The following is a 24,310-nucleotide window of genomic DNA, read 5'->3' on the forward strand; positions in this document are numbered from 1 at the left end:
ATCCAAAGCCTGGGGCAATCTGGTGTGTCAACAATACTTGAAGATAGAAGATATTCAAATTGTCACTAAAAAGATTTTCAAATACTCTTCAAACCATCAGGTAAGAGTTGAAGATTTCGGGGAAGGCTACATAAACAATCTAATGCTTCAGATACTTTATTACTGTCTGAGACTATCTTCAGTAGATAACTAGATTTTCCCCCTCATCGTCCAGCATAACATAGTAAATACTATAAAACTTCCTAGGAGGATGAAGGAAAAATGTCAGCTAGCTGTTTACTTTCTTTATGGGTCAGAAGAGGGAAATGCAAGATATATTGGCTTTTTCACACAAAAGCTATAAATACGAATCAGAAAAGTTCTCCATTTTTATTGTGTTTATCTTACAGACTTTACGTTGCAAGAAGCAGAGACCTAAATAAATGAACAAACTCTGCAATGGTATGAATTATCCATCTTTATCATTCATGATCATGGGTTACTTTGCTTTCTATATAAATTAGGGAGGAGGGCTGTGCAGATCACCAGCCTCACTTCTCCTCCAAAGTCATCTGAATCCAGTGACCTGATATTCCTTAGGATGACTGGATTCTGTATAAATACACTACTCTCAAAAACCTAATTAAAATGCTAGAAAAAAATGACTCCCTCATCCCTCAACACATATGAACACCACCAACAGACCAAGTAAATGAAAACAAGTACAGTCATACTTTGGGGAAAACGAAACTATTCCTAAGAACAGTAGAAAGTAGATGAAATGAGAACCTGTCAAACTATCCCTTGTGCTGAGGAGTAGACAAAAATCTTATAACCTTAGTAGGCTATATTGTGGGACTTCTGTATTGCTTTAGTTGTTCTGATGGCAAAAAAAATAATAATAGCTAACATTTAGCAAGTGCTTGTTATTTTCAGTCATATTTTCAGTCCTGTCCTTCATGACTCCATTCTTGGTAGAGATACTGGAGTAGTTTACCATTCCTTCTCTAGCTCATTTTATAGATGAGGAAACTGAGGCAAATAGGGTTAAGTGACTTGCTCAGGGTCACACAGTTAGGAACTTAGGAACTTAGGAAGATGAGTCTAGATCCAGAACTCTTTCCATTGGGCCAACTAGTTGCCCTTTTAAGTGACATAGGTGCTATTATTATCCCCATTTTATAGATGAGGAAACTGCTAGCTTTCAGCCCATTCTTCTTCTGACAAGGACCTGACTAAACTCTTCTGATTATACTCCAAGAAAGACTTGACAGCTGAATCCTGATGTATTTCAAACTATGTTGAAATACGCTTTTGATATAGGGAGGCAGCTATGATAGAATACCAGGTCTAGAATCAGGAAGACAGGATTCAAATCCAGCCTCAGACATTACTCATGTAACCCTAGGTAAGTCACTTAACTTTTGTCTACCTCAGTTTCCTCCATGGAAAAATGGGAATTATAATAACTCCACATTCCAGAGTCATTATGAGGATCAAATGGGATATTTATAAAGCATTTAGCACAGTGCCTGGAATGTAGTAGGTGCTTAATAAACATTTATCCATCTTTATCATTCATGATCATGGGTTACTTTGCTTTCCATATAAATGAGGGAGGTGGGATGTGCAGGTCACCAGCCTCACATCTCCTCCAGAGCCATCTGAATCCAGTGACCTGATATTCCTCAGGATGACTGGATTCTATACACTACTCTCAAAAACCTAATTAAAATACTAGAAAAAAATAACTCCCTCACCCCTCAACACATATGAATACCACCAACAGACCAAGTAAATGAAAAGAAGTACAGTCATAGTTCGGGGAAAATGGAACTATTCAGAAGAACAGTAGGAAATAGATGAAATGAGAACCTTAATAACATTTCTTTCTAGATATTTACTAGACATTAAATTTTTGTAACCTATAATGATATATGTACAATTTCTACCATTTTATCATACAATCTGTCAATAAACAAGAATGGTTTCTTCTGATGGTAATGACTTGATCATAAATCACCAAGATAAACAAATATATTTCATTTTGTTTGATCCTTCTTCCTTGACGTATTGTTGGTTGAATTCATGTGGATGTCATTAAGAATGGCTTTCTGCTTCTACTATGGGATCCTGGATATTTTCAAAAGCTCCATCTGGGAATAAACCACTTTCAGTTATATTCAACAGATCTAGATGTCAGCCTTTACTTTCTGCTGTGAAATGAGATCTATCCCCAAAAATGTATCTATAAGTTTCAGCCTTCTTATTATATTCTGACACCTATTAATCTTCTTCCCTGTTTTTAGAGGAAATATTAATCTTTCTACAGCTGCCTTGGTAAGATGAGTCTTGTGTTTCATACATAGTGTTAAGATTTTTGACTGGACATGTTTTAGCTGTTAGGATTATTAATGCATGAGTGTTAATTGCTCCAAATATGTTCTTTCCATTTAGTTTTTACTTCAGCATGCCAGTCAATCTTTTAATATATACAACCTCTGTTTTCTTCTTGGTAATGTTAAGCTCAGTTTTTCTTGCCTGAAGAAGACCAAGTTATTTGTAAGTATCATCTTCATTCACTAATTCTGTTTGATCTCTGACATCAAATTCAAGGCCTCCAGTGTCTATTCTTTTTCCTTGGCATATATTAAGAGTTTCACATTTATTGAGAACAAACAAAATTTTGATGTTCTTGGAGTGAGTTTCTATGAGATGAAATAGCTCTTTAATGTGTTTTTCAGTGGAGTTATGCAATTTGACATCCCCCATCTACATCAAATTATGATGTCATTCATGTATATCAAGTTATATATGATTAATATGATCACAGAATCACCGCTCTAGAGCTAGACATTTTATTATAACACTCTCTGACTGATCATACCCATTTTGATTTAGGAGAGACAATAATGGATTAAAGGGAAGCAGAAATAGAGAACTTACATTATCCCTTTGGAAGATTACATTTTTGGTGCAATTTTTCTTGACATTATTATGTTGGTGATATGTTTTAAATAGATAACAATTTTCTATGTGAATATCAAATATTCTAGTTTTGTCACAACATTTGGATATATTTTGTAACTCTCCATTATATGAATAAGCAATGAGTGCAAAACTGAGTGAAAGGCTTTTCAATCATCAATAAAGCCAGTACAGATGTTATGATACTTCTAGGTGACTTGCTTAATAACCATCAAACTGAAACTAAGTTCCTCTTTACACTACTTGAACATTGGGGCACATTCTTTTTCTTTAACAAAAATATTATTTTCTTATACATTCATAAATAATGATTATGACTAACTGATTGATCTATTATCTGGTAATTTCTCTTGTTGTTGTGTTTGTCCTTCATTCTCAAAGAGGACCATGACATCAAGAGGATGGCATGACTTGCAGTTGACTTGGATATGAGTGAGGGAGAGCTGTGCAAGATCACCAACCTCACTTTCTTCTCCTGAGCCATCTGGATCCAGTGGCTTTATATTCATCAGGATGACTGGAGATGGCCCAGGATGCAATGGAGACCCTGGGCCATTCAGGTTAAGGTCTTATAGCATTCTCACTTTGAGTGAGATACACCCATTTAATGAATAGGCTTCTTTAAGTAGTTGCTCAAGGGATGGCCCCTTTAATAAAAAAAAAGGGGGGGGGGGTAGGCTGAGCCAAGATGGCAGAGTGAGAGCAACTACTCACCTAAACTCTTAGAGAAACTCCTTCAGATACCTCTAAAAAGAGAATCTGACCAAATTTTGGAGGTGCAGAATCCAATAGGAGACAGAATGTGGCAGATTCACAGACCAGAACAGACTGGTAGGTCAATGGGAAGGAACTGTTCCATGGGGATGAGTCCACAGCACACAACGCAGGGTGTCCAGCCATGGCATGGCTGAGCAGAAAAGCCCTGGGGTGGCCTCAGGCAGCCATAGCACAGCAGAATGGTAGAGTGACAGCCCAGGGTAGGAGACCAGTAGGATCCGAGAAAGTGACAGCTGGTGAGCCCCAGGTATCAGCCGTAGCTGCTCCAGAGACTTTCAGCCTGCAGATTAAACATCTGTAAGTCACTTACTTAAACTTCCAGTAGCCAAAGTGGCGGAGTGATTGGTAAATGCTTTCTCCCCCTCCCCTTGTTGCCCTTGAAAGAATCATAAAATATTTCCCCAGAAAAATCCTGGATCAGTGGGATCAACAGAAGGGGCAGTCTCATAGCACCTGAAGCTAGGAAAATCACTAAAGCACATTCCTCTTACTGTGGCAGAGGCAAACTGGAAGGAGAGGAGCCCTGGGGGGGTGGAGCCTCGCACTAGGACCCAGACATTCCTCAGTGCTTCAGGGGAAATGGGAAGACAATAGAGCAGCCAGGATCACCAAGCACTGAGCTTACCTTTGCTCTAGTTCAACTGAGGAGATCTCCCGTGAACAAATCACCCCTCCCCCACACTTAACAAACTAGCTGGTGAAGCACAAAACAAAAAAGAAAAAAAGGCACCTGCCCTTTGCTTTCTTGCAGTAACAACTCAACACCAAGTTTTCCAGCTTCTAGCTTAAAGAACCAAAGGCCACAACACACAAAGCCTCACCATCATGAGCAAGAAGCAAAGGAGGAAGGAAAAGATGATAGAATCTTTCTATGGGGACAAGGACCAAAACATGAATACCAAAGAGGTCAGTATTGAGACTGTACTCCCATCTGAAACTTCAGGAGGGACTATAAACTGCTTGCATGCACAAAGAGCTCTCCTGCAACAACTGAAGAAGGAAATAGAAGAAAAACTGACTAATGATTTTAAAAGTATTAAAAAAGAATTCTATAAAGAGAACAACTCTTTAAAAAGGAAAATTGAACAAATGGAAAAGAAAGCACAAAACCTAACTGGGAAAGTTGGAAAAATGGAAAAGAAAGTACAAAAACTAACTGGAGAAAATAATTCCTTAAAAGGAATAATTGGACAGGTGGAAAAGGAGATGCAAAAGTTAACTGAAGAAAACAATTTGATAAAAATTAGAATTGAGCAAGTAGAAAGTAATGATTCTATGAGACATCAAGAGTCAGTCAAACAAAATCTAAAGAATGAAAAGATAGAAGAAAATGTAAAATACTTAACTGGAAAAACAACTGACTTGGAAAATAAATCCAGGAGAGAAAATTTAAGAATTATTGGCCTACCAGAAAGCCATGATGAAAAAAAGAGTCTGGACAATATCTTCCAAGAAATCATCAAGGAAAACTTCCTAGAAGTGCTAGATTCAGAGGGCAAAATAGTCATCGAAAGAATCCACCATTCATCTCTCAAGAGGGATCCCAAACTAAAAACACCAAGTAATATTGTTGCCAAATTCCAGAACTATCAAGTAAAGGAGAAGATATTACAGGCAGCCAGAAAGAAACCATTCAAATATCTAGGAGCTACAGTCAGGATCACACAGAACCTTGCAGCTTCTACATTAAAAGACTGAAGGAATTGGAATATGATATTCTGTAAGGCAAAGGAGCTGGGACTACAACCAAATATCAATTACCCAGCAAAGTTCAGCATAACATTTCAAGCAAGGAGATGGATATTCAACAAAATAAGGGATTTCCAGACCTTCCTGATAAAAAGACCAGAACTCAATAGAAAATTCGATCTTCAAACACAGGTCTCAAGAGAGGCATAAAAAGGTAAACTTGTTACTCAATTTGGGCAAACCATTTACCTCCCTATAAGGGAAGATGATACTTGTTAACCTTGAGAATTGTACATCTATTATTAAATATAAAAGAGATATACAGAGGTAGAGGGAACAGGTATAAAGTAAATGGTGTGATGATAAAAATGTGATTCAAGAATGCAAATGGATTGTAACAGGAGATGTGAAAAGAAGGAAGCAGAAAATGATAAATCATGTCACAGGAAGAAGTATAAAATTATATTATAGTACAGGGAAAGAGGGGAGGGAGATGAGCATTGTTTGAGGGGTACTCTCACCTGATTAGGTTCAAGGAGGGAACAAGAAACTTAATTAAGTTTATAAATCTAACTAGCTCAATAGGCAGTAGGAGGGGAAGGGAGAAGAAGGAAGCTAAAAGGGAGGGAAGAAGTAGTAAGGGCAAAGGGGAGTAAAAGGGAGGGGGGCTGAAAGAATGAAGGGAAGACTGCAGGAGGTGGTCGTCAAAAATGAAAACTCTATTGAGGAGGGGAAGGAAGAAGGGAGAACTAAAAGCATAAATGGAGGAAAGAGGATGGAGGTAAAGATGCAGATTGTAATCATAACTGAATGTGAATGGAATGAACTCTCCCATAAAACGGAGACAGATAGCAGAATGGATTAAAAGCCATAATGCAACAATATGTTGTTTACAAGAAACAAGTTTGAAATGGGGGGAACACACAGGGTAAAGGTAAAAGGTTAGAGCAGAATATATTGTGCTTCAGCTGATGTAAGAAAAGCAGGGGTAGCACTCCTAATCTCAGACAAAGCAAAAGCAGAAATAGATCTAATCAAAAGAGATAAGGAAGGAAATTATATCCTGCAAAAAGGTACCATAGACAATGAAGCAATATCATTACTAAACATGTATGCTCCAAGTGGTATAGCATCCAAATTCTTAGAGGAGAGGTTGGGGAAGTTGCAGGAAGAAATAGACAGCAAAACTATACTAGTGGGGGGCCTCAACCTCCCCCTCTCTGAACTTGATAAATCTAACCTTAAAATAAACAAGAAAGAAGTTAAGGAAGAGTGAATAAAACTCTGGATAAGGTAGATACGATAGATCTCTGGAGAAAACTGAATGGGGATAGAAAGGAATATACCTTTCTCCCAGTGGTACGTGGTCCATATACAAAAATTGACCATGTTCTAGGGCATAAAAACCTCACAATCCAGTGCAGAAAGGCAGAGATAGTCAATGCATCCTTCTCAGATCATAATGCAATAAAAATTACATGTAATAAAAGGCCATGGAAAGATAAACCACAAATTAATTGGAAACTAAATAATCTAATCCTAAAGAAGTGGCTTAAGCAACAAATTATAGAAACAATCAACAACTTCAATCAAGAGAACGACGATAATGAGACAATCTACAAAATCTTATGGGATACTGCAAAAGCAGTTCTTAGGGGAAGTTTTATACCTTTGAATGCCTACATGAATAAAATAGAGAAAGAGGAGATCAATGACTTGGGCATGTAGCTGAAAAAGCTAGAAAAAGAACAAACTGAAAATTCCTGAGTAAATGCCAAATTACAAATGCTGAAAACCAAAGGAGATATCAATAAAATTGAAATTAAGAAAACTATTGAACTAATACATAAAACTAATAGTTGGTTTTATGAAACAACTAATAAAATTGATAAATCTTTGATCAATGTGATTTAAAAAAAGAAAGAAGAAAATCAAACTACCAATATCAAAAATGAAAGGCGTGAACTCACCTCCAACAAGGAGGAAATTAAAACAATAATCAGAAATTCCTTCGCCCAACTTTATGCCCATAAATTCGATAATCTAAATGAGATGCATTAGTATTTTAAAAAATATAAATTGCCCAGATTAACAGAAGAAGAAGTTGAATACTTAAACAACACCATCTCAGAAAAAGAAATTGAACACGCCATCAATGAACTCCCTAGGAAAAAATCTCCAGGGCTGGACAGATTTACAAGTGAATTCTATCAAAATTTAAAGAATAGTTAATTCCAATATTATATAGACTATTTGGGAAAATTAGGGAAGACGGAATACTTCCAAATTCTTTTTATAATACAAATATGGTTTTGATACTTAAACCAAGAAGAGACAAAACAGAGAATGAAAATTATAGACCAATTTAATGAATATAAATGCAAAAATTTTAAATAAGCTTTTAGGAAAAAGAACAGCAACTTATCATGAGAATAATACATTATGATCAAGCAGGATTCATACCAGGAACGTAGGGGTGGTTCAATATTAGGAAAACTATTAACATTATTGATCATATCAACAACAAAACTAACAGAAACCACATGATCATCTCGAAAGATTCAGAAAAAGCTTTTGACAAAATACAACACCCATCCCTATTAAAAACACTGGAGAGCATAGGAATAAAGGGAATGTTCCATAAAATAATAAGCAGTATGTACCTAAAACCTTTAGCATGTATTATATGCAATGGGGATAAGCTAGATGCATTTCCAATAAGATCGGGGTGAAACAAGGATGTCCATTGTCACCACTGTTATTCAATCTGGTACTAGGAATGCTAGCTGTAGCAATTATAGAAGATAAAGAAATTGAAGGAATTATAAAAAGGCAAAGAAGAAACTGTTATCTCTCTTTGCAGATTATATGATGATATACTTAGAAAATTCCAAAGATTCAAGTAAAAAACTACTTAAAATAATAAACAACTTTGGCAAAGTTGCAGGTTGCAAAATAAACACACAGATCTTCTGCTTTTCTATATATTTGTAATAAAGCTCAAAAGCAAGAGATAGAAAGAGAAATCCCATTTAAAGCTAGGGTAGACACTATAAAATATTTGGGAGTTTACCTGCCAAAACAAACCCAGGGACCATATGAGCACAATTACGAGACACTTTTCGAACAAATAAAGTCAGATCTAAGTAAATGGAAAATCATCAGTTGCTCATGGGCAGGCCAAGGGAATATAATAAAAATGACAATTCTACCTAAATTAATTTACTTATTTAATGCAATACCAATCAAACTATCAGATAATTATTTTCTAGAACTGGAAAAAATTGTATCAAAATTCATTTGAAAAAGCAAGAGGTCCAGAATATCAAGGGGACTAATGCAAAGAAATGCTAGGGAAGGTGGCCTAGTGCTACCAGATCTCAAATTGTATTATAAAGTAGCAATTATCAAAACCACTTGGTACTGGCTAAGAAACAGAAGGGTAGACAGGTGGAATATGTAGGTTACTCAAGACACAGTAGGCAATGAATATAGCAATCTAGTGTTTCATAAACCCAAGGAACTCACTGTTCCACAAAAATTGCTGGGAAAACTGGATATCAGTGTGGCAGAAACTAGGCATAGTTTCATCAATGCCTGATACCATACACAACAATAAAATCCAAATGGGTACACTATCTAGGTATAAAGATTGATACTATGGACAAATTGGTGGAGCAAGGAATACCTTGCTCCATCAATATTGTGTATTTATCAGATTTATGGAGAAGGGAAGAATTTTTGACTAAAGAAGAGATAGAAAGCATTATGAAGTGTAAGATGGATAATTTTGATTACATTAAAACTGAAAAGTTTTTGCACAACCAAACTCAATGCAACCAAGATTCGGAGGGATGCAGAAAACTGGGAAAGAATTTTTGCAGCTAGTGTCTGTGATAAAGGCCTCATTTCTAGAATATATAGAGATGTAAGTCAAATGTACAAAACTACAAGCCATTCCCCAGTTGATAAACGGTAAAGGATATGAACAGGTAGTTTTCAGAGGAAGAAATTAAAGATATCTATAGTCCTATGAAAAAATGCTCTAAATCATTATTGATTAGAGAGATGCAAATCAAAACCACTCTGAGGTGCCACATCACACCTATCAGATTGGCAAACATGACAGAACAGTAAGATGATAAATGTTGGAGAGGATGTGGGAAAGTTGGAACACTAATTCATTGTTGGTGGAGTTGTGAGCTGATCCAATCATTCTGGAGAGCAATTTGGAACTATGCCCAAAGAGCTACAAAAATATTCATAGCCTTTGACCTAGTAATAATGCTTCTAGGACTGTATCCTCAAGAGATCATAAAAATGGGAAAAGGTCCCACATGTACAAAAATATTTATAACAGCACTCTTTGTGGTGGCCAAAAACTGGAAATCAAGGGGATGCTCATCAATTGGGGAATGGTTGAATAAATTATGGTATATGAATGTAATGGAAAACTATTGCACTATAAGAAAAAATAAACAGGAAGACTTCAGAGAGGCCTGGAAAGACTTATATGATCTGATGCTGAGCAAAAGGAACAGAACCAGGAGAACTTAGTGCACAGCAACAACCACAGTGGGTGAGAGTTTTTTCTAGTAGACTTGGAACTTCACTGCAATGCAAGGACTTCAAAATTTCCCAGTGGTCTTTTAAGGCATAATGCCTTCCACATCCAGGGAAAGAACTATGGAATTCATCTGCAGAATGTAACAGATCATTTTCTTTTGTATTACATTCTGGTTTGTTAAAATATGATTTCTCCCATCCATTTTAATTCTTCTATACAGCATGACTGGTGAAAATGTATTTAATAGGAATGTATGTGTAGAACTCATATAAAATTGTATGCCATCTCAGGAAGGGAGGGGGAATGTAGGGGGGAGGGAGGGGAAAAAATCTAAGTTATATGGTAGTGATTGTAGAACACTGAAAATAAATAAAATTAATAAATAAAAAAAAGGAAAGAAAGAAAAAATCAAACTGGGAGGAGAAGACCTTCAGGGTTCCTGGGTAAAAGAGAAACAATTACTACTTAGTATTTAAATCCACTCTGTGGTAGGTGAGTGGGGCCTTGTAGTCCAGTCTATGAGCTCCAGAGTGAATTGGATTTGAGGCTACTCTAAACCCTTAATGAATGTGTTCACTTTTTCCAGGTTGTATTAAATGTCAGGATAATTAGTTCACCAGTTTACTTCATACTAAGTGAAAATAAGGTTTTTTATAACCTAAAACTAGCTCTTTCATATATCAAATAAGTCCCCTCTCACTCCAGTGTTCTGAGATTTGGTGCACAACTCTTTGCTCTCCTTGTCTCTCTGTTTCTTTGTCCTATGTAGCTCCAAGACCCTGCACAGCCCTCGAGTTAAGTGAATTTGAGTTCCTTGAGACCAGTTCTTTTCACGTGTTATTTTTGATGAACGGAGCACATTCTCCTATGGATCACAAAATGTATTACCTGTGAATGTCGCTATTGCCCGAACACCCACTCTAAGGTTTTAGAGGCCCAGAAATTGAAGATATCCAAGGGTATTGCCCCACCAGTCACAGGGCTGGTTCATCCCTATTCTTGCATCTCACCTGAAAGTTGCAGGGAGTCTTAACTACAAGGAGGGCTTGGGAATTGGCAATGCTAGACTGAGAGGGTTGCCTGCTCTTTAGGGTGGTAAGGAGAGAGCCAGGATAAGAGAAGTTAAAACACAGATGAAACTAACCCTACAGAGCAAACCAAAGTGTAAACTGGAAATAATGAGGAAGACATCAAGTCCGAAGAATAACTGGAACAAAATTATCAGAACCCATCAAGCTGGATCCAGAGGTATGATTAGGCAAACAGGAACTGATCTAAAGAGGATGTAAAATTTTACCACAATTAGGTCAGCAGCATAGTTAAACTATAGAGACAGGAATATTTCATGATAATAACAAGTGACATTTATACAACACTTTAATGCTGACAAAGCACTTTGTAAGTGCATTCATTTGATATGAACAACTCTGTAAGATCGATTTTATAGGTACTAATACCCTCATTTCACATATGAGTAACCTGAATTTCAGAGAAATTATATGATTTGCCCATGCTTACAAAGCTAGTAGGTGCCTGAGGAAAGATTTAAACCCAATCTCTTTTGGCTCAAAGTCTTTCCACTAAATTATGCTGCCTCAAAAAAGCCAGAAGCTAGACCTAATATTTCTCCCGAGAGCATCAGCCTCCTTCCCACTCTAAAGATGTTCAACTGAACTCTCTTGATGATATGCCTACAACCTCCATAAGGAAAAAAAAGTGAAAATTTCCAGCTGCTTGAGTTTAATAAATAATGAGGAAGCCTAGGAGGGGGCCTTAAGAGTCTAATTTTCATTTTTAAATGGTCCCAAATAATCTCAAACTAATGAATCTTTCTTATTTTAATTGTTAGAAAGGTAGAATCTTTAGGCTGGTGTTTAAAAAATAACCTGACCTATTATATTGTGGTTTCACTTTTTTGGAGACAATCAGGAGTTAAGTGACTTGCCTATGGTCACACATCTGGTAAGTGTCTGAATCTGGATTTGAACTCAGATCCTCTTGACTCCAGAACCAGTGCTCTTTCCACTGCACCACCTAGACACCCCCAGAACTAATAGGTATCTTGAAAGAAAGAAGAGTAGAGGAGCCAAGTGAGACTCCGTTGTGGTAGACCAATGAGATTCTAAAGGTCTGTGACACCTAGCTTTCCATTTGTGGATGTGTTTTTGTTGTGTGTATCCGTGAGGAAATGTTGTATTCCGGTCTTGCCTGATGTTTGGGACAGAGAGAGACCTGAGGAATCTGGCTCCTTGTCAGAAGGTTAGCAATATAGATTCGTCCTTCAAAATACCCTTTGAATCTTTGCTGTTCTAGTGAGTATGCCTATAGTAGATATAGCACTCTGTCATGAGGAATCAGGAGAAAAATAACAGAGGTATGATAGCTTAAGAACACAAAGGAATGAAACCAATTGTTTTAGAACAACAATGTGTGTTGCTTTCTTTTTAGTACAGCATTGGTAGAGTGGTATGGACAGCTAGGTGGTGCAGTGGATAGAGCTCCGGTCCTGGAGTCAGGAAGACCTGAGTTGAACTCTGAATTCAGACATTAACTAGCTGTGTGACTCTGGGCAAGTCACTTAACCCTGTTTGTCTCAGTTTCTTCATCTGTAAAATGAGCTGGAGAAGGAAATGGCAAACCACTCCAGTATATCTACCAAGAAAACCCCACACTGGGTCTTGAAGAGTCAGACATGATTGAACAACAATAACATTTGCCCCTTGAGGAGCTGAGTTCTTCCTCAAATTTAGTTCCACTCAAGCTGACTGCCTCTCAAATCACTCTACTGCCTTTTGAGAGTCACTCAAGGATACTGCTGATCATTTCTCAGCTGGTGGCATTGCTTTCATTCTAATTCATTCAACAATCTTGATCTCAATCCTTAAATGAATCTCTGGGTGTTCTCAAAATTTTAGAATTACTTTTACACCTACTGATAAGGCCTTTTATTGTCTGTGATTAGGTCTGGCTTGGACTCTCAGAGACCCAATTCCTTATAGAAAAGTGAAGCCAACATATAGCAGTGTTGGAGGCCTCTCAGATACATACCATTCCTACACAACGCTGTGGCATAGGTTACTTTTGTGTGTAGTCTGCCCCTGGCCACAACCCCTCCTCTACCCCAGGTATACTCTCTAGCCTTTCTAAGACTACAGAAAGCTCAGACGCTTTCCCTGAAAATGCAGAGTCAGCGATGGTAATCTTTTGTTGTTTTTGGTTGTCGTTTGGTTACGTGTATGTGTGTGGGGGGGTTTTTTTTGTAAAATATCCCTTCTCCATAATCCTGGGATTTCTTCTTTGTGCAACACTAGGAACACAATGGATCCCCTGCCATCTATATCCACTCTCCCTCGCCAAGTCTGTGCACACCACGTGGGCTGCTGCACAGCTCATTTTTACTCACACCAAATCTCATCGGAGTTACCCAGCTCACCATCGCACCTCGTTCCCTCTTCTCACCTAGACATTTTCTAAAATTCTGACTCATAATTTTTCCAAGACCACAGCATTCCACATTGGCTGAACTATTCATTCACTCTATAGTCTTCTTTCTCTGTACGACTCTCGGCTCATACTCCTTTGTTTCTCTTGAAAGGCAACATTGTATAGTATATATTATATATCTACTGTATATAGTATCTACTCCATATCGAATATCTTCTCTGTATAGAATCAGGAAAATGCAGGCACCAATTCCACATTAGTTTATTAATGTGTGACTTTGAGAAAGACCTCTCTGTGCCCAGTTTTCTTGGTTTGAAAATGGGAATAACACCTATCTCATTAGAGTGCTTGTGAATGTCAAATGAGATAAAGTATCCAGAATCCCTTTGCTATGTAATCATAAGCTGTTATCATTCAATACACCAAAAGGGCTGATTTATCCAACTATTCCTCTGATATCAGTAATAATGTCTCAATACATTTTTTTAAAGCTTTTACAAAGGAACATTGACTTCCAAAGGTATAATCACAAATAGACAAACCTATTTCCCCCTGACGTGGGAGGCATAATCTGCCCCTCCCCTTCACCACCTCAGTCTCTGAGAAAGGTCTTAGGTTTGCAGTTCAGCTCAGTTGCTATAGAGCACACTCCCAGTCCCAAATCTAAAACCCCCACCAGGTTTCAGTCCCAGGTTCCCTGGCTTTTCAAGGCTCCCCTCCTAGGCTGGCTGGCTGCATCGCCCTGCCTGCAATACCAACTCCAAGGTCACTTTGGCTGGACTTTTGAGTCCAGCATCACCCACCTGCACCTAAAATTGAGAAAGTCAAAGGAAACAGAGACAAATCACCCCCCCCCCACACACACACACCCCCGCCCATTTCTTCAAGCCTGGATAAAAGAGGGAGAATAGAGGACAGACCTTCACGTTTCACGCAGCCAGTTCATACCCTCCACCCTCATCCCCCACTGTAGATGGATGATGATCTTTACTCTTTAGACACATCAGAAAGGAGTGCACGGGAAAAACAGCAAGGCAGAAAGAATTACTCTACACTTCTTGAACAGGTCCTGGGCATGATTGGCATCTGTAGGCAGCTGACTCTCCTCTGCAGCCTCAACAGCCTCAGCTGTGCCCTTCACTGGCACCCACAGATTCCACCAGCTAGCCACACTCTCTCACTCACTCCTGATTCTTAAAAGGATATATTTTTTTTAGAAAGAACTAGATCCTATCACCCAGAAAGTTATATTTTAATTATCCAGGGATGTTTATGGAATATTATCAGACCTTCTAAATATCGATCAATCAATAAACATTTGTCGTATACCTAATATATGTGAGGCATTGTTCTAGGCATAGTATAGTCCTGCCCTTAAGAAGCTTATATTTTATTGGGGCAGACAGCATGTGTATATATAGGGTTATATACAGATATAGGGGACTTTGTGGGAGAGCACTAGCAGCTGGGGGAACCAAGATGTGACTATACCCATTTTATAGAAGATGAAACTGAGGTAAACAAATGTTAAATGACTTTCCCAGGATCACATAACTAGTATCTAAAGCTGAATTTCCACTTAGTTATTTCTGACTCTAGGGAAGCTAGGTGATACAGTGGATAGAATGCTAGCCCTAGAGTCAGGAAGACTCTGAGTCTAAATCCCACCTCAGATACTTATTTTCTGTGTGACCCTGGGCAAGTCACTTAACTCTGTTTACCTCAGTTTCCTCATCTGTAAAATGAACTGTTGGAGAAAATGGCAAACTGCTCCAGCATCTTTGCCAAAAAAAACTTCAAAATGGGGTCACAAAAAAGTAGGACATGACTGAAAAACAACTAAACAATTTCTGACTCTAGGTTAAAAGCTCTAGCCACAGCCCCGTCTACTTGTCTCCATGTGGACAAATTGAAGCAACCCCATTACAATAGGATTATAGATTTAAAACTGAAAGAGATCTCCAAAGTTATCTAGTTATACCAACTCTATTTTCACATGAGGAAACTAAGGTTCAGAGAGTGACTTTCCCAAGGTAATACATCCAGCTCCCTTCTAACTCTAAATCTATAATTCATAGGATCATAAGGTCTTTGAATTAGACCTGAAAGGGACCTTAGTGGCCAACTAGACCAAACCCTCCATTTTATAGTTGAAGAAACTGAACTCATGAAGGTTAAATGACTTGCTCAACCCCTCATTTTGTAGTTGAAGAAACTAAACCCTCAAAGGTTAATAGGCACATCAGAGGCAGAATCCTATGATGCTCATTTTAGAGATGAAAGAGAGAAGGAAGCCTCAATGCAAGGAAACCACTTATCTCAAAGCCTCTCAGCTCTGCAGTGGCCAAGCTGAGATTAACATTCAGACCTCTGGACTACCAGATAACTATGTCTTCTGGTTCCTGATTTATGTAGTGATTCTGATTATAGTACAAAACCACAGCCTGGGTAAATACTGAACTACAATGTACAGATAAGAGAGTGGGGGTGGAGGGCGTAATTCATCATTCAACATGATGAAGACATGGCAGTGGTAGGAGAAGCCAAATGAGAACATGAAACTTCGGCTGAGTACTTAAGCTGAAAACTTTATAGGGCTTCTCTATACTTCCTTAATTTAATTTGGTTTGGACCCGGAATAAGGCAAGGAATAAAAGGCCCTGCTTCTCTGACCATGCCGCCATGATCCAGAGAAGTGTACCATTGTCTAGCAACCAACAGCTATCCCTCGGAGAGGAAAGAGGAACCTCCTCTCTTTGACTCCCAGGGCCTTGCAATTCTCTCTTGTTCATTATGGAAAAGATCCTCCCTCAGGAGCAGGACTCCTTGAAGGAAGAAACCAAAGGGAGAGAGGACAAATAAATGAAAGAAGGCAGGCAGTCCATTGGCCAAAAAGAAATTCCTTCTTTCCTTCTCTTCAATATTTTTTATTATTTAATTTGTATCTGAATTTAGTATACAACAAAAAGAAAAAGAATACATTTCCATACACTATATAGAATAGAAAAAGTAGACCACTTATGAAAACCTAAGTATGTAAGAAATTCAATATATTACTCCTGAAGCTGTCCTGTTTATCTGTGTTTCCTTCTGAGCTTCCTTCAATATGTTACTTCAAAACTCTCTTGCTTATCTGTGTTTCCTTCTGAATGTCCTTCAACATTGTGAGGTCCAGAATTCCCCTGACTGGGGAATCCTGTACCTCCCTCATAACCATGGGGTGACTCTGATACCAAAGGAAATGGCCAAGGGGCTCCAGACTGATTATAGAAGTCTAATCAATCATTATGAATACTTACAAAGCATGGGTAATCTGAAGTGGCTGCCAGACAATTCAATGAATCCTTGTTAAAGACCCCACAAAATCCCTGTGGTAATAGAAGTTGGGCAGAGGAAGGAGGAGCCATAGAGTGCTTCTCCACAGATTGGTGGATATTTTAGGTTTCTCCTTAGTAACGAGCTCATTTCTAAGCTTGGGCAGTAAGCCACTATTGATGCGTAAGTGCCCAAACACAAGATTGTGTATTGGTCATGGACTGGACATGAACTGGTCACTGTGTCCATATTATGGTCTTCTTCAGTCACAGTATCTAAGTTATGACTCAGTGTCTAAATTATGATTCAGTATCTAAATCACAATTTTTAACAGGTCACCATGTCCAGGCTTCCACTTTTCACAGAATTCAATTTAATGACTTTTCTCTTCTTACTTTGTATTATGACTTTTCATAATTGGGATCCCACAAATGTTTTACTTTCAATGCTGTCTTGCTTATCTGTGTTTCCTTCTTCTCAATAAAAAAAAAAAAACTTCAATGACCCTATCTTCTTCTTCTTCTTCTTCTCCTCCTCCTCATTCTTCTTCTTCTGCTCCTCCTCCTTTTTCTTCTTCTTTTCCTTCTTCTACTTCTGCTTTTCTTCTTTGTCTTCTGCTTCTTTTTCTTCTGCTGCTTCTACTTTTTCTTCTCCTCCTCCTTTTCCTCTTCTTTCTTCTTCTTCTTCTTGCTGTCTCTGTTTCTAGTAGCCCTCTATTCCCCACCAAATCCTCCTCAATACAAAAAGAAAAATACAGTCTTCTTAATATATAATCATATCCAAGCAAAACAAATCTAAACATTTTCCAGGTCCAAACAATTTGTGCTTCATTCTGCACCTTGAGTTCATCCTCCTTTTGCCAGAAAGTGGACAGGACGCTTCCTTATGAATTGTCTGGAGCCTTTTCTTCTTCAGTATTTCTATGGACATTTGCATATGTAATAGCTTTAGGCATCTACCTGCTGTTGCAGTTCAAAGATGAGGAGCCCCCACGTTGTAGGTTAAATTCAGCCCTTGACGTAGTTCTGTTTAGTCTTCAAAATGATATTGCTGTGCAGCCCTGAAGCCATGATGAGGCTGGCATCATTTCTGATGACTTAAGGATGCTACTGAGCTATGAACAGGAGTTTATCTGTTATTTAACTCTGACTGCAAAAAAACAAAACAAGACCCAAAACAGTGACAAGAGGGAAGCCAGTAGCCCAAGAGAGCAAGAAATTGACATCAGAAGCAGGCAAATACAATGAAAAGAGAGATACTGGATCTAGTCCTGGCTATGCTTTTAACTCTGGTTCTTCTTGACCTCATCTGTCAAGTGAAGGTCATAGTGGAAAGGGTAGTTAATGATCATTTAGCCCAGGGATTCTCAGTGTGTGATACGAGAAGTTAATCAAAGGTTACAGGAAATTTTTGATTAGATTTTTTTTGAAAAATTTATTTCATATCAATGAAGTTGCAAAAGTTGGGGTATACCATTGACATTTTTACTAAATATGCTCACAAGGCTTTAATTCTGTTCATAACAACTATCTGTGAATCAAGATGCTCCATCCTATTCCCAACTGAACCTAAAACCAAATGTAATATTGTAGATCTCTCTTCTAAAAGCTTTACTGAGAATAAATGTTGGCTGACAAGTAACAAATCAAGGGTCTCGTTAATTTACTTGCTCTATTCTGATAAACATTTATTTATTCTGAAAATATTACATACTGAATCAAATTTTCTTTGTTGAAAAATTAATCTATTTATGTTCATACACATGGTAAACTCTACAATTTGTTTCTTTTCATATTAAACAGAGGGTAGAACAAGATTTATTGAAAGTCAAGGGATATATTGTTGTTTAGTCATTTTTCAGTCATGTCCAATCCTTTAAGACCTCACTTGGGGTTTTCTTGGCAAAGATACTCGAATGGTTTCCCATTTCCTTCTCCAGTTCATTTTACAGATAAGGAAGCTGAGGCAAATAGGGTTAAGTGACTTGCCCAGGGTCACATAGCTAGTGTCTGGAGCCAGATTTGAACTCAGGAAGAGGATTCTTTTTGACTCCAGACCCAAGGCTTTATCCACTGTGCAACCTAGCTGCTCCAAGAGATCTGAGGCCCCCTCACCTATCCCCCCAAAAGATTAGAAATCACTGATCTCATGAAGATAAAGACATTGAAAGTCAAGAAAAATGAATGGCTTGCTCAAAGTCTCACCGAGTAGTAAAGCTGTGATTTGAACCCAGGTCCTCTGATTCTAAAGCTAATATTCTCTCCATCATGTCATACTGCCTCCCACTCCAGGACTATCGGGTCTCTATCAGCTCTAACATTCTCTACTTCTGTACACCTATTGAGTTTATCTCGAGGCTGGGGTTGTGGTGGGTCAGAGGATCTCCGGGTCTGTGACTCACACATTTCTCCCTTCCAGCCTGGGATATGACTCTGGTACACTGGCAGCCGCCCTCCACCCTCACAGACTTGCTTAAAGACATAACTGCTGATTCTCTTTATTTATTCTCCCTGTTTTCCTATTACTTCTCCCTTCCCCCCCCCCCCCCCAAATACTCAAACCCTATGATTAATCTGTTCCCATCAGACTCAGGGTGGGTGTTTACTGAAGTTGCAATTATCTAGATAATTCAAGGGGGAAAGAAAAGTTCATTGAGCCCTCCCACAAGCACCTGGCTTTTTTCTTAAATTATCCATAGTTTAAAAGATCTATATGAACTTTCTACACTGTTAGAATTTACCAGATAATTCCCCACTTCTTAGCCTCACTCTGTCTTTGAAGAGCAAGGCACGCTGGCAGCAAACATTTATTAAATGGTTACTATGTGCCAAATGAGCTGCTAGGTGGAACAGTGGATACAGTGCAGGGCCTAGAGTCAAGAAAACTTGTCTTCCTGAGTTCAAATATGGCTTCAGACACTTACTTGTTGTGTGACCCTGGGCAAGTCACTTAACCCTGTTTGCCTCAGTATCTTCATCTGTAATATGAACTAGAGAAGGAAATGACAAATCACTCCAGTATCTCTGCCAAGAAAACCCCAAATGGGGTCATGAAGAAAGAGTCAGACACAACTGAAAACAATGCAGCAGCAACAACAATATGGGCTAAGCACTGGAAACACAAAGACAAGCAATAAGACAGTCCCTGACCTCAAGGAACTTACATTCTAATGGAGGACCACAACACATAAAGTTGAGAAGCTGAAAAGGTTGAGGGAGTCTTGAGGGAAGGCAGTTAATAGGGGCATGGTGGCAAAGTCCAGAGAGTCAGAAATATAGCCTGAGAGGAGTGAAGGATGGTCAGCCTGGACCCATTCCCAAAGTGGAAGCCCTGGAACCCACAAATAGGAGAAGGGAACTTGCCACAGTGGGAGGATGTTTCAGAGTAATAAGGTCCCAGACACTGAGGAAAGTTCTGGGATAAGAAGGTGATTGAGTAATAATGGCAAAGTCTTAGTAGTTTCTATGCAGTTTTCTCATCTATTCTTACATAGTTCCTCATGGATTATAGAATAAGAAGCAAAAATCTCAGCCTGGCATTTATAACTCTCTACAATTTAGCTTCAAACTTTCCAGTTTCATCTTTCACTCTACCTCCTCCCCACCTTATGCTCCCAACCCCTGCCCCTGGATTCTTATTCTGCCTGGCATGACCTCTCATCCTCTATCTGGCCTCAAGATGCTATTTCTATTCCAATTCATTCCTTAGGGATGATTAGCAATTAATTTTTATGCTGCTTGCTTTGTACCTTCTCTGTAACTAGCCTGAGCTCTTTGAAAATAACGATTGTTTTATAATAACAATTGATTTATTTATTACATTTCAAATTGGGGGGAGTATCTTCTGTTTTTAGATCACCTTCATTTTAAAATATATTTTTTTCCCTCCCTCACACAAATGTGTCATCCCTTATAACATAACAGAAAAAGAAAAAGAAAAAAGAAAATCAGTTCAGCAAAGCTAACACAGCAGCTGAGTCTGACAATACATGCAGTGTTCCACACCTATACACTACCACCTCTCAGTGAAAGGAGTTTAGTGCAATTTTTCATTTCTTTTTTAGGGATAAATTTGGCCATTGTAATTAAATAGCATGTAATTTTATGGTTTTTTTTTCCTTTTCATTTAAATTGTCACAGTCTTTGTGTATCAATTACAACTGTTTTATAATTGAAGGTCATGGCCTATAACCTTAATTAAGCTCTGGACTTACATGGACTGAATTTGATCTTATAGTAATAAGCTAGGTGATGCAGTGGATAGAGTGCCGGACCTGAAGTCAGGAAAACATCTTCCTGTGTTCAAATCTGGCCCCAGACACTCATTAGCTGTGTGGCCCTGGGCAAGTCACTTAACCCTGTTTGCCTCAGTTCCCTCATCTGTAAAATGGAAAAACACTCTGGAATCTTTACCAAGAAACCCCCAAATGAAATTACAAAGTGTCAGACATGACTGAAATGAAATAATAATAGTTTATATTTATTAAACATTTTCAGGTTTGCAAAATACTTTATCTTATCCTATTTGATCAGGCCTCTGAGGTCAATGCTATTATTATCTCTATTATTAGAAATGAGAAAACTGAGTTTGACAGAAGTTAAATGACTTACAGAGGGTCACAGAGCTGGTGAGTGTCCCAGATCCTAAGCGTAGCATTCTACCCACTAAGCCTTGGAGGCTGAGTAAAAGAATCACTGTTTCTTTCATTTGTTTTGTCCCTACCCAGAGGTATCTTGGGGAATTAGACTGTAGTTATATTATAGCTCCTAATTAGATCTCCACAAATGTGGGCAAAAAGGTCACCAGATCCCATGCAGAGACTCAAGAAAGCAATGTACATGTAAGTACAGACCAGTTTATTTCACCCTGTTGAAAATTCATGTAAAAAAATACAAAGGGCTTAGAGAAATTCATAAATAATAGAGAAAATTCATGAAAAGGACACAGGATGACCCATAAACAATCAAGAAAATTCTCTTTCCTCTTGGGCAGCTCCCTAAAATGAATTACAGAATTCTATAGTTTAGATTCCCATTCCCAACTTGTGCTTGCTAGAGACACAACCCCATTCCCGCTGGAATTGTGGCATTTCAATAATTCATACTAATAGGGGAAGGTAAATTCTAGCTCTTTTGCTCTCACATTTCATGGAGTGTGGTGGACTCCTGTGCTGGTCCTCAAGCTACAAAAGACTGGTTCTGCTTAGGAACTCTTTTTTTGGATCAAGGGCTAGGTTCTGGAACTCAAGCATGGAGTTACTAGGCTAAAGGAACAAACATGGTGCTGACATAGCCCAGAAATTTTCTCTTCTTCTAACCAGGAAATTGAGGTTCAGGAATTTCTAATTCCAACTCACATGGTTCTTCTACCTACAACTTCTGCACATTCTTTGTAAAGAGAAGCAATCGGGGCATCTAGGTGGAACAGTGGATAGAGCATCAGCCCTGAAGTCAGGAGGATCTAAGTTCAAATACATCCTCATATGCTTACTAGTTTGTGTGACCCTGGGCAAGTCCCAATTGCTTCTCAAAAAAAGAGGGAGAAAAGCAATCAAAATCCCAGATAAAATCTAACCACTAATCAATGCTTAGGGAACTCCTCTAATCAACTTCCTCCCTAGTCACTAAATTTAAATAGCATTTTATAAAATTTGCACAAACATTTTACAAACATCATCTTACTTGAATCCATGAAATGGGGGCATGAAGATGTATTATCATCTCCATTTTTCAGATGAGGAAACTTAAGGTCGGAGAGGTTCAATAATTTGTCCATGGTCACGCAGATAATAATAAGTATCAGAAGTAAGACTTAAACCAAAGTCTATCCTACTGCAGAGCCAGCAGCATACTATCCATGACAGCACGCTGCTTCTCACATGCCTTATAGAGCTTTGCATCCCTGATTCACGTGATTTGCTGGACTGTCTTTCACCAGGTCAAGCCAGGCCAGTTCTGCTTCTTCATGCCTATGGCAAGAGTACTACCCCTTCACATTCAGAGGTTTTGAACAGCCAAACCTGGGATCTTCTAGGGCACAAACTAACTTTTTCCATAGACTTAGATTATCAAGAGACACAAAAGCCAAGGTTGTTCTTTAAAGAAGGTCAGGAATGAAGCCTGAGTAACCCCTATATACAAAGCCTCATGCTAAATAACACCAAGAGAAGATGTGGAAGCAAAAGACCTCTGGCTAGTCCCAAGATTTTTTTTTCAATTTGTTTATTTATTTTTAATTTTCAACATTCATTTCCACAAGATTTTGAGTTTCAAATTTTCTCCCCATCTCTCCCTTCCTCTCCCCAAAACAGTGTGCATTCTGATTACCCCTTTCCCCAATTTACCCTCCCTTCTATCACACCCCCTCCCTTCCCTTATCCCCATCTCCTCTTTTCTTGTAGGGCTAGATAGATTTCTATACCCCATTACCTGTATTTCTTATTTCCCAGTTACATGCAAAAACAATTCTTAACATTCATTTCTAAAACTTTGAGTTATAATTTCTCTCCTTTTCTCCCTCCCCACCCATCCCCACTGAGAAGGCAAGCAATTCAATATAGGCTATATATGTGTAGTTTTGCTGAAGACTTCCATAAAAGTCACATTGTGAAGTAGTAACTAAATTTCCCATTTATTCTGTTATCTCTTTTGACCTTATCCCTCCTCAAAAGTGTTTATTTCTAATTACTCCCCTCCTCTCATTTGCCCTCCTTTCTGTCATCCCCACCATACCTCACTTCTCCCCTTCTCCCCTACTTTCCTGTAGTGTAAGATAGATTTTCATACAAAATTGAGTGTGCATGTTATTCCTTCTCTAAGTCAGATGCGATAAGAGTAAGATTCACTTTTTCCCTCTTACCTCCATCTTTTCTCTTCCTTTGAAAAAACCTTTTCTTGTCTTTTTTATGAGAGTTAATTTGCCCCATTCCATTTCTCCCTTTCTCATCCCAATATATTTCTCTCATCCCTTAATTTTACTTACTTAGATATCATCCCTTCTTATTCAACTCACCCTATGCCCTTTGTCTATATAAATATATGTGTGTGTATAATCCTTCCAATTACCCAGATACTGAGAAAAGTTTCAAGAGACACAAATATTATCTTTCCATGTAGGAATGTAAACAATTCAACTTTAGTATGTCCCTTAGGATTTCTCTTTCCTGTTTACCTTTTCATGCTTCTCTTGATTCTTGTGTTTGAAAGTCAAATTTTCTATTCAGCTCTGGTCTGTTCATCAAGAATGCTTGAAAGTCCTCTATTTCATTGAATTTTCATTCTTCTTCCTGAAGTATTATATTCAGTTTTGCTGGGTAGGTGATTCTTGGTTTTAATCCTAGTTCCTTTGACTTCTGGAATATCCTATTCCAAGCCCTTTGATCCCTTAATGTAGAAGCTGCCTGTGTTATCCTTATTGTATTTTCAAAATACTTAAATTGTTTCTTTCTGGCTGCTTGTAATGTTTTCTTCTTGACCTGGGAATTCTGGAATTTGACTATAATGTTCCTAGGAGTTTTTCTTTTGTGATCTCTTTCAGGAGGTGATCAGTGAA

Source organism: Notamacropus eugenii, chromosome 1, assembly GCF_028372415.1.
Source record: "Notamacropus eugenii isolate mMacEug1 chromosome 1, mMacEug1.pri_v2, whole genome shotgun sequence".
In the NCBI taxonomy this organism is placed as follows: domain Eukaryota; kingdom Metazoa; phylum Chordata; class Mammalia; order Diprotodontia; family Macropodidae; genus Notamacropus; species Notamacropus eugenii.